Raw genomic sequence first — 14,398 nt, forward strand, 5'->3', positions numbered from 1 at the left:
ATGTCCACTGTTGCGCACACTGTCGGTCCTGGTGCTAGGGTAAGCCGGATCTCCAAAACGCTGCGCGTAGCGTTCGATGCGTCTTTTTCTTTGTCAGTGCGTGTGAGCTCGTGTCCCATTCAGGAAACCACGCCTGTTTCCGTGTGGGAACTCTGATTCGAAAAAAACAAAACAAAACAGAAAGCTCGATCTCTATGTTCACTAGGCCTCAGTCTTCCGAAGGCCCCGCTTTTTTTCATATTTAGGTTCGCTAGCACAGGCAAAAAATAGAACTACAAGCATTTAATTTACCCTAATCGCCGGTTTATTGCGCACGTAACGAGGAAGAAAACTTAAATACGCATGTTGCTATGGTCTCTGGCACAACAGCAGCTAACGAAACATTGATGCCAGCCACTACTACCCCCAGCTTGATGTTCGATAACGTTGGCCAACCGCTGCAGTCAGCAAGGACGACGCTTCCCAGAACACTCCTCAGAGTTCGACCCGAAGAGCCAGAAGCATCCCCGAAAAGGGCAACCGCGCCCTGGCAAAGTTCACATAGTACTCTAGCACGTGGGCCGCTCGGTCGGATCTTAGATATCACCGCCGCGCTCACCCACGTGCGTGCCTCACTCGGTAGGAAGAACCCGGTGGAAATGCGCGTCTTTTATGCCCTAAAAAGCACTCCTCCCAAAGTAGCTCTACGGGTAAGCCGCTCGCTGTGTCCTGAGCGGATTGCACAGTAGCCCCGGCACAGCCATCACTGGGTACTTGTATTTTTGGGATATTTCTTTATCAGCAAGTTATTAAATTAATTGAATACTTTTCGCAACCACGCAAGCCGAATACAACTTCTCTCGGAATACCTGTTACCGCACAGACCAGCGCGATTTGTTTTCGCCAGAGATGCAGGCCATGAATTCTACTGGCATGCAACGTGGTTCTGCGTAGTGTCTTTTAAATTCTGAAATACAAGCACTGACTACGACAGAAGCCTTTTCTTCCATGACGATTAAACATTCGGCAGCAAGCAAACTTGTGCTACCTCATTTCAACTATTTTACGTGCACGGGAATTATTCAGATTGCAGGAACACTTCACACAGACTAGTTTATCATCATGAGGTCATGGCTCAAGAATCAACCTGAGAACTTTTACAGAAGCAGTACTCGCAGCCGCATATAAATACGAAAAAGGTGTGTGGCTCTAGGTGTCTGCTTTTAAGAGGAGGAGGATAAATCAACTTTTATTGAATGCAAGGGCTTTCGTCGCGGTCGGTACCCTCAGTCCAGGACTCCTTTGGATCTTTCTGTCTGCGTGGCCCTGGATATCAGTTGTCGCTGTGATTCCCTGTAAGGGCTGGTCCCATTGTTTAGGAATCGGGTCGCCTATCTTGGAGATGTTCGGGTTCTCAAGTCACGCCCATACCACGTGATGTCGGTCTCCATTATCATTTAAGAGAAATATTGAGAGGGATCTTTAGCTGTGCCAACTTCCGCGCCCTTCAGCTCATAGGCGTCGCTCAGGACAAATCATTTAGTGACCCTCATAACATAAAGCATCACGGGTCTTTACGTTTTTAAGAGCTGTGCTAAATGAGTGTTCAGGTTTAGCTGGTTGTTGCATTATTTCCGCCATTAAGGTTTCTATAGACTCTGCTCTCCAAGGGAAGTTCTTGTCTCGCAATGTCCTTTTTATTTTCTTCTTTTTCTTCGTGTGTCGGGTTGTTACCGTTGCTATGGTCATTCAGTTGAGCTGTACTTATGCTAAGCTGTACTGTCATACTTATGCTAAGCCAGAAGTCGGAGAAGTGACGTCAAGGCCACGGAAGCCACAAGAACCTTCTCGTTACACAAGGAAGTCACTCACACAGTGATAAAGAAAAAATCGTTCTTTATTCTTTGCTTTGTCCCTGCGACTATGCTTCGAATGACGCGCAAAGATAATTGCATTGTGGTTGCTCACTCAGAGGGCAAGCAGTATTGAAATTTTCATATCAAGATGTTTAACCGACGGCACTGGTAAGTAGCTACCGCACAGATGGAAACCAGGGACGGTATAGCAGCGAGGATGCTCTTATAGGCGCCGCTAGATGTCTCGCTAGACACTGAAACGCGCACACAATGGCACATGGACGTCAGTTGTGACGCAACTGCGCATACTATGACCGCTACGCCCGTCACATTCTGTATACATACACATGCTGTTCATGTCGGTACCTCAGAAAGAGCACGCCGAAGATTATCGTTCCGCGCGAACCCTGCGTCAGTGCGTATACGGGAAGCGCTTGTGTCATCAGTGCCAGTGTCAGCAACGAAAAATGGGTCAAGGGAACGAAGAGCATAATTAGGGGAGTTCTTATACAAGGGCACAGAGACAAATGACACTGCCGCCTGTTTGCTACCGCCGTTACACATGTTGTGACGTCGTTAAAACATTGACGGGGTGTGAAACAAGAGGCATTTTTCGCAGTTGACTTTTGGGAGACGCTAAACTAACCGAAGAGCACAAACGTCATGAAACAAAACACCCAAGTTTGACCAACCCGTAGTCCCCGTAACTCTGGCTCTTAGTCCTGCAACTCTTCATGCCACTAAATCTTCACCTGTAAACGCAGTTTGCCATCTTCTTAATGTGCAACCTCAAGCAAGCCTTTTTCGCCTGTCTGCGTGCCCGGCACAGCAGCGGTGGCCTAGTCGTTTGAGCATCCGCCTCGCATGCTGGAGGTGCTGGGTTCGATCCCCCGTGCCGCCGGGTACCCACCGGTGATACAATAGGTATAAGATTTACCCTGGCCAAGTCGGCTTATAAGGGGTGAAATGCTTGAAAAATGGGTCTTTGACCCCAACTTGAGTAGGCTAAAATACCTTCTATCATGGCGTTTTAAAATACTCACTTTCTCTGCGCTTTCATATCCTCTTTGTTTAAGCCACATGAAGGAGCTCCCGCGCAGAAAATATTGGGAAAGTTTTCCTCGATGGATAGCAGAGTGGAAACCCCAGATGTACACTAGCCGTCAAAAGTAAATTGAAGACGACTTTGTCAAAAAAATTTAATCTCTTTAAATATAAAGCATAATGGTCCATGCTTGTTGGTGCACAGTGCAATTCGTAAAATCACAATTAGGCTGCACATATGTATTCAAGGATGCATGAATTGGGGGGCCAATAATTAAATTTTTTCGTGAATATTGCCTTCCATTTACTTTTGACGGAACCTGTACGTCGTAGGATGCATGTAGACGCTACGCATTCTCGCAGCACTAGTTATGGTAGGGAACTGAGTTTTGGCGGGTCCGGTTCATACCATAAGCGACAAAATTTGCGCCTTCCCGTGTTCTAGGTGGTGGACGGGGGTGCGCCATGTATTTGAGCAGTCTTGCCAGCCTTGCATGCTCACCTTATGGCACAAGAAACATTGCAGGCCTGCTCTCACATGCGACATGACTTTTAAATTAACTTTTTGATGCCTTTACTACATTTTTTTTTACTAATCATTAACCATGTGGATAGGCATTGAAGTAATCAGATGAGCCTGACATCAGAACGGCACCACCGCTTCCAGCGGCAAACGGCACGAAAACAACACTAAAGCATTTATCCTTCTTTTCATCATGAGAAGATCTTGCAACCAAGAACAATCAGAGCGTTGCGCATAACGTTGTTTTTTTTTTTTTTACCTTAAAAACGGACGTACGTTTTGTCCTTGTTTCCTGTGGTCCTGCCAACATCCACTGACGCAATTGCTACGTGACGAACATTTTTTACGGGTTTTGAGGCGCGCGCATCTAGAGATAAACGGCGGCATTGTCTGGGAATACGTTGTTCCCACTGACGTGTGATGTCTCTTTTCGTATTCAGGGGAAACGCGAGAAACACATGCGCATGAAATGAGTAACCCCTGCTTTTACGTGACACTTACTCGAAACGGAAAGTTTTGGTGATATGGATCGTGGATCAAAGGGTCAACTGTAGGCGCTGGCGGTAACTGCTGTGTGCGCACGTCGGTAGGAGTTTCAGCAGGACGCAAAGAATAGGCTAGTGAGGCAAGGGAACCTTTGGCATAGCACCTCAATGAACCGAGGATTTCGGGAGGGTCCACGAATGACAGCCTTGAAAAGAAGCCCATGTATTTGAACCACGAGTAAACAAATACTGTGCGGAGCGTTTAGAAGCCAAGAGCTCTCTGACTAAAACACGCGAATAGAAATGGTATAACGATAGATGAGCCGGTACGCGCTGGAGAATGAAAGATGCACTGCAGTCCTCGCTAGTCTCCTTGCTAGGTGCGTTGTTCACTTGGTTCGAGTTTCTGAAAGAAAGAGCAAAAGAAAATTAGCATGAACGGGTACCTTAATGCGTCCAGAAGAGATGCAGAGTGATTAATCATTTGACTCAACCACGGGAATCGCGAAATCACCGAAGAAATATAACTCAGTGTTGCGGGAACACATCTGTGAGACGTTAAGTTGGCACGGACTTTGTATTTATTCTTACATTCGAACAGTATGGCTACTCGCGTACACCTTCTTCACGTCTAGCTCACACGCTCGGCTTCTTTGCACTGCGGTGATGATGGTAGCGTTCACATGGATCTCGAGCATAACGTCCTTCCCCCCTTGAAGGGTAGGCTCTCTATACCTCTGCTGTGGTCGCCTTGTCCGTTTCGATATCCACATTTCTGGTACATCTGTGTCGGCAGCATCAGTTTATTAATTAATTAATTAATTTATTTATTTATTTATTTATTTATTCTGATACCTACAGCGCCCGTTGGGGGCATTATTGTTGAGGGGATACAAGGGTAAAATGCATTTTCATAGAGATGACACACTATGTAGAAAAGTGAAAGAGAACACAACAAGTGAAAATAAGAGTACAAACAAAAAATACAATACAACGCATTCTAATCTGAAAACAAACGAGTACTAAGGGAGAGTAAAAAAAACACAGGAAGGCAGGAAGCATACAGCCAGGACATAGTACAGACTTATCCGAAAACAGTCAACTACTAACGGGAACATACTCTGTCGCTCCTAGATGAAAGATGCGTTAAAAATTTCACAGCACGACAAAACGCATAGAAGTGACAGAAATATTATTTTAACAAAAGACACGCCAAAGCTTTTGCAAATGAAGATGGCGGGGAGGAGTTTGCTCGCCTTGCTCAATCCCCTATGCAAGGGTCGACGATATATACTCCTTGTATTTCTGTTTGACTCTGATCGCGCTTAATCTGATTCAAATAATGTGGCACGATTTTCCAGTGTGCACCGAACCAACTATTAAAGTCGGACCACTGGCTTCACTAGGATTCCAGGCGTCGATTTGGCCCCTGGAAGAAACTGTTCGACCATGACTGGCGGTTTTGGGGTGGATTTTCCTTAGTAACAGGCGATTTTCCTTAGTAACAGGTTTAACGTCCCAAAGAGACTCAGACGATTACAGACGCCGTAGTGAAAGGCTCCGGAAATTCCGACCACGTGGGGTTCTGTAACTGACATCGCACAGTACACGAAGCTCTAGAATTTCTCCTCCATCGAAATTCGACCGCCGCGGGCGAGCTCGAACCCGCGTCTTTCGGGCAAACATCCGAGCGCCGTAACCACTGAGCCACCATGACGGCTAGTCACTATGTCCAGCGGCATGCATTGTCATACTATATAGTTCCAAACTAGTTTACTGCCAAGCAGGGAAACGCACGTGTGACCGCCTGTCCACAGTTAAAAGAGTTCGATGTTGCTGACACATTTCAGGTGAGCCCCAAATTATGCTGTTAAATAATGATCTTTTAATTCAGGGAGCAACTGGCTGTTAAAAAAAATGGCTGCATGGCAAGCCGAGGAGAACACGCAGCATTTTCGAAAAGTCAGGATATCGCTATATCTCGGATATCGAAAAGTTGGCGTTAAGGTCTCTGAACTTTTTGCGGTGCCATCCAGCCTCCAGCGCAGTACATGGAACCGCGGACGCACGACGGACGCACCGCGGACGCTCGGCGCGACGCGTGTCGGTGGGTGCTGCTGTTGCTGGCGGCGCCGTCGCCAGGACGGTTGTTCTCTCTCCGGTTTGCCTCCCCACCACAAATACTTTCTAGCACACAGCGTTCTACAGTGGAGTGTTTTGTATGCCTGTGGTCGTCGTGTTTGTGGCCAATGGATGCTTTTTTTTAACCTTCTCGCGTCCCTGCCGATTACTATGAGGACGCGGGTCTACGGTGGGCGATCGGTGCGCGATGCGGCGCCGATGGGTATGTGAGCTTCTGATGCTCGGAACCTCTCCTTTCCGAGGTATTTGATTGGCTGACGGAGGCTTTGTTGTCCTTTCCGTGGGCGTCGATTGGGGAGAAGTGTCGCCTTTTTTATAATTAGTTGCTGTCCCCGCCAACAGCGGAGACAGAAGGCTTAAAATGGAACGCTCCCAGTTAAGTGGCGCTGATTTCGTGTAATCAATGGTTCAGTCATGTTGTAAATAGTTTTCTCCTTGCTTGTTTCTTCTCGTTTATTCAATTGTTAATAAATAGTTAACCTTCTTGTCTCGCCATCGAGTAACGTGACTGTTTGCGACTCCGAGCCATCAATTCATCATCATCAAGTGTTTCCTCTCGTTACCACCTGAAGGGGAAACTCAACTGTTGGGATATCGGAATGTCCTGCAGTAGTAAAACACATTCTTGCGGGCTATATATGGTTCATTTCGTTAAAAGGGTAGGACTGCGCGAATAAGACAAGGAGAGTATAGTATACTGTCCTTGTCTTATTCACGCAGTCTTATCTTTTAATGTCCTGCAGTAACCTGTTTTATTTAACTCCTACGACCAGTATGAGTTGTAATCTACATAGTTCGCAAGGCACGACAATTTTGTGGGGTGGGATAATGTCGGGAGGTACTGCACCTTCATCGACTTCTCTTCTGAGCGCCATAATAGACGGGTCAGCCTCCTGACCGACGTCCCACTGGCGCATCGACGGCACCGTCAGCTCTGGAGCGCTGTAGTAACGGCGCTCACGGAATCCGTCACCTTCGCGGGCCAGGGACAAGGTTCCGTCGAGGGCTGCGACAGACGATTCAGGTGAGGTACTTCGCTTTCTGAAAATGATACTTAGCGCAACTATTCCCACGTATTACACAAAATTCAGTTTAATTTTGAACAGCAAGCAGCAGATATGCTGCGTGACTGATCTACGATTGACATCGCGAAGTTTTCCTGGCACTTCTAGCGCGTCATCTCGCAGTCATTCAGAATTCTTTGTCCTCGTCATGAGATAAGTGTGAATTTGGTTAATAAAAAAATAAAAGGCGGAAGGAGAAACCCTTAAACTTTCTGTCTTTCCTTCGTGGCAAGGAAGTGATGACGGAAGCCGTACTGCAGTATAACCCGTATACAGCGTACTGTATAGTATTTTTTTTTTTTTGCAAGTGTCACTGGAAGAAAAGATGGAAGAAACGTGGGCACGAAGGCCAGCAGGCCAAGGCGCACTGACCTGGCTCTGCACAATCGGAGGCGTGGTCACGGCCGGCTTCAAAGAGCGGTCGCACTTCCGGACTGCCTCGTGCCTTCCTTTCGCTATCGCGCAGCAACCGAGGCGCCCAGTATGGCAGGAACGAAGCTCCTGAGGAGACCCGGACAGTGTAGTCGCTCGGCCGGTGTCGAACCGGGGCAGATCTCGAGGCCGAGAAGCAGTCGAAGATGTCGTACTTGGGAGGAATCCGCTGGGCACGTAGAGGCAATACCAGATCAGTTTAGTCTCCTTACTGCTCAGCGTGAACTTTCCTTTCGCATAGTGAAAACTACATGAAAAATGTTCCTTGTGAGCCCATATGGTGGAAAGGAGCAGATATATTGGGCATCTATCTTTGTATCTTCTCAGGCCCACGTGAGATCACGAAGTCTGTTACTTTTTTTTTCTGAGTTTTCAAACTTTTCCTGAGCTGCCAGGCGCACGGATGCTTTGTTTACTGCTTCCTGAATCAATAGATTAAATAGTAATGTATGGGCGTGTACACGTTTGTTTACCACGTAAGCGAAGAGCCACTTGGAGAAGAGAGAAGTTCCGATGATAGTAGCAAAGCAGGTCATCATGGCCATAGTCCGAACAGGGTAGCGTTGTCCTGCCATCTCTAGAGGGAGCACCTGCCTGTTGTCGCTGAAAAAAAAAAAGGAAAAAAGTCACAGTATGGTTGCGGGTGGTTAAGGAGCACTCTGCACCTCCGGGAAGGGTGCTACCCAAGGTCCCCGAAGAGATGTGCGGACGGTGTCGCCGACGGCACATTTTTGAGGAACGAGCGAAGAACAGTTTACCCTATAATAAAGGAATGCAATCTGGATTTCCTATATTTTAAAGCACTACTGAGACCTGATTTTCTCAAAGAACCATTTGGAGAAAATAAACGACGCTATAGTTCAGGGATTTTTTTTTTGTCGAGGAAGGACACGGACAGTGCACATTGAGTCCACCATACTCACCTACGACTGATAGAAGTAGTGAAATAGAGAGGTGGGTAATGTACTCGGTTAGAAGACTGATCTCTTTCCGCCACTTTTTTCTGTACAAGTGCCTTACCCAAAGGGAGCCATATAGGTGTTCATCTGATGCAGCCAGGGGGTGAAGGAATAAAGAGCCAACGAAGGTGCTATGGATGGTTCGGTACAATGGATTAGTTCATATACCTGAGTGGATCCGACGTCCAGCTGCTGTCGAAGCTGTTTGCCCTGAGTGCGACTCCGACGACGTATCCAGTCAGGGCTCCGTAGGTGTTGCAGTGGTCACGCAAGTAGAAGACCGATAGCAGGTGCGGGAAGAGGACCACGTAAACCATGTCGGCCGACAGAGACCACAGCGCGCGCAATGCGGTGGCATCGGCGCTGGCCAGGTATACGGCGCTTATGCCGACCACCACTACGCTCAGGCGCATTACGAAGTCCACCTCGTAGTCGGAGGCCTGTTTGAGAAACCAGGTTTGAGAGCAAGACGTCACAACATAACCGCTGGCCCGTGAAGTAAAATCTTGACATGGAGGCCAGCGACCTAACAACTTGCTGAGTTACAAAAGTAGCGAGTTTTAAGAGTTATTTTGGTACGATTTCAGGCCACCTTAACGCGCAAGAGAAGGTGAGAAAAAAAGCGTTCCTCATACTCTTCACGCATCTGTTGCGTTCTTAGGATGTGCTGGAACCGAGCTGACAACAGGCGTAATAAGTCTTCCTAGCGAAAGCATGTTTGATCACTTTTTGGGTACGCATTTTCGGTACACGTGCTGAACGATGCGTAGAATATTCGTTGTCCATGACTACGTGACGAGGCTGCAGGAATTAGACACGAGTTGGTCCTGTTGCAGTACTTGCTCTCTGCAGTTCGCCTGCTCAGACTACAAAGTACCGGCAGTTCCGTAGTTGTTTCGTCGGCTTACAGTCAGCTCATTGTAGATACGTTGCAGGGGGCTTAAACTGATCGTGTAGGCCGCTTGGAGACTAATTCCGAGCCTTTTCAACCGTAATTACAGCGATTTAATAAGGATGCTAGTTTAGTTTTTATGAACAGAGGGAGACAGCTCCGCAGTATTCTCGAACATAACGAATCGACGAGAGAAAGGGAGTGTGAATCCAACAGGTGTAGTGACCACACCTGTCATTCTCGTAAGACCCTCGCATGAACGACGATACTAACCGTGTTCCTGAAGACCTTGTATACGTTCCAAGCGAACATGGAGGCCACACTCAGAGTGGAGGAACCGACGGTCGACATTGCGGCAGCCGACACAGCCGTGAGTCCCACGGCAGAGACGGCTGGTGGACTCATGTACCGCAGCGTCAGCGGGAGGAGCATTGAGATGCTTTTGTTTTGAAAGAGGAGCGCCTGGGTCTCGTTGCCTCTCATGGATGATTCTGTGAGCGTGCGAGAAGCCCGTCAAAATTCTTTGTACACATTTGACAATTTCGCAGCGTCGAGTTGCACCTGTGATTCATTTATACTGCAGTAAGGTAATAACGTATCGAGATGCGTTCACTGCCCATTGTTTACCGCCGTGCGCCTTGCGCATATTAGTTCGCGAATGGTCACTAGAGGCGTCCCTATTGAGCCGCTGCGACAAATCATTGAGTAAAGATGACAAAGATAACAAAAAAAAAAGGAATTCTGAATTTCTTGAAATCTGAATAATGTAATGTGGAAAGGTGCATGATGACTTTGCTTGTGACATCACCCATCATTCGCTTGACGCAGGGGAGGAACTGCTAACTCACCTGCAGCTTTGGCGACGGCACCGATGATTATCGCAGGTATCGCCGCAAGGATGCAGCCCAGTGCAGTTATGTAGGAGGCTTGCTCTGCCTCTTGGGGCATTCGGCAAGCTAGCACCCGCTGAAAGTAGACCTACAAACGTGTAGATCGACCCGCCCACAGGAAAGAAAAAAGCAATGCATGATCAGACGAATGAGATGCCTTTCTTGACTTACACTCTGCCGAAGACTTTAACTCTTAGATAAACGAATTTGATCAAATAAGCCGTGACCAAATAACTGCCGTGTGTTTAGCAGACCCATTCCCAATGATCTCAAAAGCTGAGCGTCAAGCAAGGTTCATGTCATCGGGAAAGGACCGTTCTGCTCGACGCCATTTGAAGGAGCAAGGGAACTTTGCAAACGGCGCCACACGGCCGGTCGATCGGCTCGAACACACGTTTACCGTTTGATTCGCGGAGATTTGGAGCGAAACTCCCAAATTTCTTGACCTCCTATGGGGTAAGGCAGTGCCAGTGTTGAATGTACCACGCCTGAGGCAAAAGTTGTACGTCTGAGGCGTACGGAACACCTCTCTCTCTGGGGGTCGAGAATGGGCGTTCTATGCACCTGTGACGATTGTGAGCTTGGACGTAGCTGTACCTGATGGTGCAGGTACCTTCAATATGAAAGGGAAAAAAACTTGAGCATTGAGGTAGTGATCAATTCATGTTGTTGTGTGACAAGCACACTTTTTGCGGTTTTTTAATTAGCTTTCCTCTTGGCGTATAAAATCCATACGTCATTTTACACTTTAGTACAGAAATAACCAAGAAATTCGCCATTTTTGCGCTACCTGGTAGTTTCATTTCATGTTTGAGGGGCCTGTACGTGCGGTTGACCTCTCCCTGCCAATTTGACGCTGGAGCGGACGTGAAGTTAGAATTTAGTTTTTGCTTCAAAGTGATTTTGCGTGATTTTCAGCAGTTAGTGGAGTTTTCTGCTTTTAGTGGACAACGTGTATAATTTATTGTTGTTCTTACCCTGCTTTTTAGACATTCAGCTTCTAGTCACAGTCAGGCCTGGGAAAATGAGCTAGAACAATCTGTTCTAAGGGGCACATTGACGTATTTGCCCTCAGAGGCCTTAGTACACTCGGCTGTTGAAAAGAAAATCCTCGAAGCTTTCTGCCAACTTCAATTTACTTCTTAACTTTGGAATACATGAAAATTTGTTGGTGGCTCCAGGAACATTTACAAAATACTGCAGTCTCGAAAACACACAAAGGCCACTGCCGATCATGTGATTAACGGCAACACTGAACACTTTCACAGTAAACCATGGTGCCCCTATTATTCCGCAGAAAGAGCTGGTATTTGCACTACCTGCCAAGGCACACCTCCAAAGACCAGCGCGAGCAGGTTGTCCAAGTAGGATACAGAAAGCTCCGCCGTGGTGAAGCTGCCCAGCCAAACTCCGGTCGAGTAAGTCGCCGTTACCACGTGCTGATTGAAGTACACGAATGGAACGCAAAACCACTGCAAAAAGCAAAGCAGACAAGCCAGAGCAGGCTGTCACTGTATTGCGTTGCATAGTGACAACTACCTAGCTACGAACATTTACTGTTAGATGCGGACATTGGTAACTTTGTGACCTATTACGGTTTTCTAATGATAACAGAAAAGCCCCACCATGCCGAGGAACATAACGGTGAGCTGGACAGCGTCGGCGTGGATCATCGCGGTGAGGCCGCCCATGAAGGTGGTGAACATGAGCAGAAAGGCTGGGCCCATGATGGCGTCGCTGCCGGAGACCCGCAGTAACACCTCGGCAGCGGACCCTGCAATGATGACAAGGCCCCGTAGAAGCTCGCACAGTGGTCTTTCCTTATACCAGTTAGTATCAGAGAGAAAACCTTGTGCTAACAGGCGGTTCTACTTGATCGTTTCGTCACTCTGCTGCTAATGACACTGGAAATGAAGGCAGCTAAAATAATACTTAAACTGTGGTGTCCACTTACTTCTCTAAAAGCTGCGAGCAGTTAGACTGTTTCGGTCAGATATTCTCCACGGTCACTCGTACGTTCCCTTTGCATGGGCTACCTGACACGCTTCTACTCTTGCACTCCGCCCCGCCGCGGTGGCTCAGTGGTTACGGCGCTCGGCTGCTGGCCCGAAATACAGGTACGCGGGTTCAATCCCAGCCGCGGCGGCCGAATTTAGACGGAGGCGAAATTCTAGAGGCCCGTGTACTGTGCGATTTCAGTGCACGTTAAAGAACCCCAGGTGGTCGAAATTTCCGAAGCCCTTCACTACGGTGTCCCTCATAGCGTGAGTCGCTTTGGGACGTTAAACCCAATAAACCAAACCACTCTTGCACTCCAACTAACACCATGACCGCTCCCGGGGGTCCGTATCACCTATGTGATTGGGGGGCCAACATACCACGCCGAACTTCAACGTCACCCACCCACCTGAAAAATCGATCCAGACCTGGGACTGCTGCCGAAGTTTTCCCTCTCTCTCTCTCTCTCTCTCTGTTGATTGTTTTTAATAGACTGACTTTTTTTTTTTTTACAGCGACAGCTGCCAAGAGAGTTCCCGGTTTTGCAGTATTGACGTCGTCTGCACTACACCGCGCACGCTGATTGGCCAGAAAATGTAACGGCGTCACGCGTGACGTCAACGCAACGTGCCACGCTTATTAGCCCGCATGCAGTGACGTCATAAATGGCGTCCCTGCAACGCGCCATGACAACGCTCCACGTTGAGTGGTCTGAACACAGTGTCGTCACGAGTGACAGGATAATATGGCATCAGACGCACTCTGCCAGAGAAGAGAGATACTAATAACGAATAAACGTTGTCATATTCGCCACTGAAAACAGCTGTCACTAAATCTTGCATTACACAGTTGGTAACTGTCCTAAGAGTTTTTTTTTTTTTTTTGTCACAACTTGCGTTGGTGTTCCCCAGCTGGTTGTTTGGTACTACGTGGAGGAAAATATTAATGTCAAAGTAGCGCACTGCCCTCATAGCGTGTTTTCATTGTGGTCGAAACAAATAATTGTGAAATTTCCGTCGTGAATGCCATAATCTGTTTCTTCCCAACGCGCGCCCTGTACTATCATGACTTACCAAACCATGTTTTGAGAATCCAAACAGTCAAATAAACGCGAGGAAAGGGGTAAACTTTGCCACCATTCTTCCATTTACCTCCCGGACAGTCTTGCAGGTTTATATCTTTTTAAATATGTAATCTTTCCTGGGTGTATTCAGTCGAAGTACCAGTTCTACCGGAACAGACAAAAATAGCAGATTAGAATAACTGCCAATGAGTCGTGGTCTTTTACCATCCTTTTTGCTACATTAGTGACGTTAAATTATTGTGTTGAGCATTTTTTTCTTGTTTTTTGGAACACTCGCAGCTATATTTGAATTACAAAGCTGCAAAGTAGGATGTATTCGTAGTTCTCCGGGCGTCCGAAGATGTCCTCTACGCCCCAGAGTTTGCTCGCATTGAAGTGGAATGTTCACAGTTGACGGCGCCAAATCAGAGGCCGAATGCTTAAAACACTGCGCACACTACGACTGTTCATGGCTGGTGCAAGCCTTTTATTTCAGCAGCTGTGGCAATCCAGCTTATCAAGGCGCCAATCGTTCGTAGACTCATAACGCACGAACCACTTCGCGAATTGCGCTCCTGAGTTGATGACTATAGCTTTCAGTTCAGTGTGTCGCATATTGTGAGACTGAGTGCGAGACTGAGGCTCACGTAGCGCCGAGCAGACGACGGTCATCCATAGTACTTCTGCGAAGAATGCCGGCAGGAATAGCAACGCCCCCACGAATGGGCTGAAGTGCTCCTGGAACGGGTCCAGCATGGTCCTGTAGCCGGCAGAACGCATCTTGGCCGCAAACAGTCGACCTCCTGCGGCAAGAAGGGGGAGTAGTCCTCGTTCACGCACCGCGCTTGCTTTCTCAAAGCACAATTCCGCTCAGTACGTAGTCAACACTGACGAAATTACAAAGATCTAAGTTTTGCGGACAGGTTCTAGCAAAGTGTAATCGGGTGTGCTAGGAAAAAAGCTTGGTTGTCAGTTTTGCAAGCTAGAGTGCATTTTATAGAAGGAGCCGTAAATGTTAGGATGTGTGCACAGAAACGTGCTTAGGTGCACCGCCTACTTGCTGCGTAAGGT

General features: G+C 47.6%; 1 pseudogene; it reads right to left on the minus strand.

Moving 5' to 3' along the window:
* Positions 1 to 7,740: 7,740 nt before the first annotated feature.
* Positions 7,741 to 14,022, minus strand: LOC149340245 (high-affinity choline transporter 1-like; annotated as a pseudogene).
* Positions 14,023 to 14,398: the final 376 nt, after the last annotated feature.

This window comes from Amblyomma mixtum, chromosome 6 (genome assembly GCF_055824585.1).
Source record: "Amblyomma mixtum isolate Tamu chromosome 6, ASM5582458v1, whole genome shotgun sequence".
Classification (NCBI taxonomy): Eukaryota; Metazoa; Arthropoda; class Arachnida; order Ixodida; family Ixodidae; genus Amblyomma; species Amblyomma mixtum.